The sequence below is a fragment of the Apteryx rowi genome, unplaced genomic scaffold, assembly GCF_003343035.1.
Source record: "Apteryx rowi isolate R43461 unplaced genomic scaffold, aptRow1 scaffold_541, whole genome shotgun sequence".
Taxonomy (NCBI): domain Eukaryota; kingdom Metazoa; phylum Chordata; class Aves; order Apterygiformes; family Apterygidae; genus Apteryx; species Apteryx rowi.
Window position 1 is genome coordinate 270,830 of NW_020450807.1, and position 5,004 is coordinate 275,833.

Below are 5,004 nucleotides of genomic sequence, written 5' to 3' on the forward strand. Positions count from 1 at the left end.
CATATATAGAAAGGCAATAGTTTCATCTTCAACGAAACTGAATTCTACAGGAAATTTTCAGTTATTCCAGCGTACTCTTCCATAAATTGTACCAACAACTCAGCACATGTAACTATGAATTTCATGCATAAAGAGATCTGTCTTAACAACACTAAGCTCGTGGTTTAAAAATCTCACTGTTTCTTTATTTAACCTACAGTGGGAGTTCCACAATTCAGAGCAGTAACATGGTAAAATAATTCAGGAAGAAAATTCAGGAAGTTTAGATAATGTATTCTCACTGTTGCATTAAGATTTCAGTAAGATTATAACCACTGAAAACAGGCAATTTTAATATAATCTGACTTTGCATTGTTCTATGCACAGAAATTTCACATGCAAAACAAGTCAGTTTGCAATAGGCATTATTATTATTACAGCAAAAACACCTCCAATTTAAACATACGCTCTGAAATAAAAGGAAGATGGGACATAAATTCCCATCGTTTCTATCCTTAAGTTGCTCTAAGGAAGCACAAAATCAGAATGGACCTCCAGGATCACAAAATCCAATCTTTTGTTGTCCCAGGCAGCATTTTATGTATTTTGTTTCAAAATTGTTCATGTCCTCATGTAGTCACACATCCTTTTTCACTTGTTTAGCCTCACATAACAAGCTCTAGCTCCTCACAGAAGCCCTCCGTTTTCTTTATTCACCCAGCAGAGATTCTCCGTATTTATTTTGGTTAGAATTTATTGATCTTGAACATAGGTGATTAAAATTAAGTAGTATTTCAGATGAGCAACACCAATGTATCGTGGTAGGTGAAATCTCCATTTTTACTGGAGATACCTTTTCAACACAGTTGCCTTATTCTCTGGCTACATGACTTTAGTAGTTTATAATCCTATCGTTAAGTAGGGCAGCCAAGTGCATTTCCACCTCAGTTCTTTCCAAACTGTGTTCAACAGAAGAGAATGAAAGCAGTCCCAGAGTATATCACCTTATATTATCTATTATTGACTTTCGTGCCATTTCTACTAATCCAGTCCTCACAGCTACCAAATTATTTTTACACTACATCTTCCCTTGTGTTGACAGTATTTACAATTTCACATTATCAAAAAAATACAATCAACATTTTCATAATATTTCTGCCAAGGCCATTAATGATAAGATTAAACAAGTTCAGTGCCAAGACTTCAGGTTCTTTCAGGAACATCACTAGTAACCTCTGTGTCACCTGTTATTCCAGCACTACCTGTTGCTCTTTCCCTTTTGGATAGCTTTTCACTCACCCTCCAATAACTCTCTTAATTCTTGTCATCCCTAGTTTAACTAATAGCTTATTCACAGCTGAATTTCAGGAAGATGATATCAAGTGTTTTCTTTATGTGTTATATATAAAATACACAAAACACTATAAAATAGTGTTTCGACTTATCTTTAGAGAACTTTGTTGCATTTTATTTCCATCTGTCTCTATATTTAATTTATTCTTTTGTCTTAGTACATCTGTGCAAAATTTGCCCTTTGCAAATCCAGACCCCAGTAATAGATCTATAGACCTACTTTATCTTTCCATTCAATTTAAAGTAAATCAGTTTGTGGGATGGTTTGTTTTTTTTTTTGAAAAGTTATTTTCCACAGCCAGATCCTCTCAAATACCCTATTACTTAACAAAAGTAATTTTAATTAATGTCACCTTTTGCAGGTTTGCAGCCTATTTAATTAACAATTTGCTGGCTAGCATATACATAGATATCCTGGCCTTACCATATTATTAGTATTTGTTCTCCAGTCTGCATTTGCAAAAACATGTGTCTGTCCAAAGGGACTAAGAGAAGATTTTCATCTGTATTTAAACCCCAGACTGAGGTTACAGTAGGTTATTGTTTATTCTACATTATTCCAATCAAAGCTGTTGTACTTTTTTCCACTAATGATTCTGAAGTTAAGAAAAATATTTCTTATGGCATGGGTCAGACTAAAAGTCCATTTATCTTGGTATGCTGTCTCTGACCATGTCTAATGCCAAATGCCTTAGGGAAAAGTTTAGGAACAAGTTTAGGAATAGGACAAGTACACAGTGGTTTTTCTCTCTGTATCTCCTACCAGATTTTGGTAGTTTCCAGCCAAGAAACTTCCTAAACCAGAGGTTACATCTGTTTCTTTGTGTTCAATAGTATTTCATAGATCTTCTCTTTCATTAATGTAGCCAATTGGGATCTTTTATTCTTTTGCAACTACAACATCTTGCAATAAGCTATACAATTTAATTGTGTATTGTGTGAAAATGTTATTTTTATCAAAAAAGTCTTCATTAATGTCCCCTAGTCAGGTATTATGAGAAATATTAAAAAAAAAAATCATTTCCTATTCACCTTCTCTGTATATTTCTTGATTCTTTCCTATCTCTCTTCCAAACTGAAAAACCTTTTCTAAAATAATGTATACACTTCTTGATGCCTTCCCATACATGTGAACATTGCTGTTGTCCTTCACAGAATCTTTTTGAATTCTGCTATACATGTTTTTTAAGACAAAGGGACTGAATTTCTAAATGAACTTCAGTATACTGATTTACACAGTGATATAATGAATTAGAGATTTTTAACTCTTTTACTCATAATTTGTACAATTTTATTTGCCATTTTGACTGCTGCTGCATACTGAGCCTATTTTTTTCATAGAAATACAGCACTAACTTGCAAGTTATATTTCCTGAGTGGCAACAGATGATTTAGAACCCACCATTCCACATTTACAAAGAGGGCTTTTTCTCTCTGTGAATATTGCTTTTCATTTCTTGATATTTAGTTCAACCTGATATTTTATCTCAAATTCATTTAATATCAGGAGATCTTTCAATTTTAAATATCTTCATCAAACATCATTCACTCTCAGCAGCACTTCAGAAGGCACGCTGTTTTCCAGGTTGTTTGGGAACATGTTTAAGAGATCAGCAAAGATGCCAGTGGGACTTCACTGTAAGCATGTCCACTGTGAAAGCTGCCTATTTATTTTTATTCCATATTCCATATTTTTAAACAGTTACTAACTCATAATAGGATCTTCCTCTCTATTTCACAATAATTTGGTACTTTAAGGGACTTTATTAAATAACTTTACAGATTTTGACTCAGACAAGTTCTCTTTACTTCTGCTGTTCCTCCTAATTTGTTTTTATCCATCAGCACATGAAAAATGGTGTTCCCCTAACAACTGTCCTTCCCAAACTAAGTTTCTTCAACATCTGTGTTCCAGACCTTCTTGCTTGTTTTATCATTTCCAATAAAAGTTTTGTTCTCACATATTTCTAGTTTCATAAACAAACATTTTAGGTTGTACATTATTCTCTCAAAACTTCTCAGAAATTATACTGATCATTCACAAATGTGAACACTGATAAAAAGTCACATACAGAAGCATGCAAGAAAAGTGAATAGTGATGAGATGATAAGCCCAGGTTTATAGAATGCAGTACATGAAATAATGGTAAGATGAATGTTTCTGCATGGAATAATGTAAAGGGAATCACAGAATAGAATTAATGAGAGCTGGAAGGGACCTTTGGAGCTTGTCTGGCCTGACTCCCTACTCAAAGCAGGGCTAACTTCCAAGTTAGATCAGGCTGTTAGGGCTATGTCCAGGCAAGTTTTGAATTCTCCAGAGGATAGATATCCCACGACCCATCTGGGCAACCTATTTTAATGGTTGACTCTCCTTACCATTAAGATTTTTTTTTCTTATATTTAGTAAGAATTTCCCTTGTTGCAGCTTGTGCCCATTAGCTCTTGTCCATTCACTGTGCAATTCTGAGAAGAATCTGGTTCCACCTTCACTGCAACCATCTACAAAGAGCTGGAGACTGTAGTAAGATGCCCCCATAATCTTCTCTTCTTAACAAGCTCCTTTCCCTCAGCCTCTCTTCACACATCATATGCTACAGCCCCTGACCAGCTTGGATACACTGCAGGATTCCCATACCGGATTAGACCGTAGTCCATTTAATCCAGTTTCAGTCTCCAAAAGTGAAAGTTTAGAAGAAGGGAAAAGTGAAAAGCAAGCTGGGTGTGATACTTCTTTAGTGTATATTCACAGTCCCAGAAATCTGTTGGGTAAACACTTCTTGGCCCACTGGTTGTATCTTTGTGTTTTAGAATTTAGGATTATTTTTTTCCTTAAACATTTCCAGTCATGTAGTATCTGCAATATTCTAATGTCCCCTGCACAGCACTTTCACTGTTTGGTGTGATTCTACATACAGACTTCGCAGGATGTATGTATAATAACCCTAACTTAGAAGTAATGATTTGTAAGAGTGGGATTTGACAATGACATTTTAAAACAAATTAGTATTTTCCCTCTGATTATCCAGTTGCAGAAAATAAATTCTTAGGAGAAAACTATATACAGGAAGGGATGTTAACAAGCAATATCCTGAAGAACTTGATATTTCTGTAGCATCAAGGAGCTCTGTAAGAACCTAGATGCATTATTACTAGTCCCTAGTCCCTGATATGTAATGGAAACATCCTTTTTTTTTTCTCTCTCTCTCTTTGTGGTTTAGATCATCACATACTTCCATGATGATAGGTTTCTCGGGTCAGAGGTTGTATCTTCTAATGGTGTTATTTAGAACATTGCAATTTATCTTGTCACATACAGAACATGAGTTGAAATGCTGCTTAAAATTTATAATGTTACTGGTCTAAACTGTAGCAAAGTTGCTACTAGTATTTCAAGGAAAATTAACTGTAAATAGCTAAACACAGGACAGAAATATGGGACAAACGCTAGCTAGTTCCATCCTTGTCCATACATTGCTGGTTTTGATATAATTATGGTCTTCTTGAAATCTTCTAGTTTAGCTTATGTGACTATACCTCCACTCCTCCTTTTAACAAGGTACTCACCAAGAGGTCACAGAATCACAGAATCACAGAATCGCTGAGGTTGGAAGGGACCTCTGGAGATCATCTAGTCCAACCCCCCTGCTCAAGCAGCGTCACCTAGAGCAC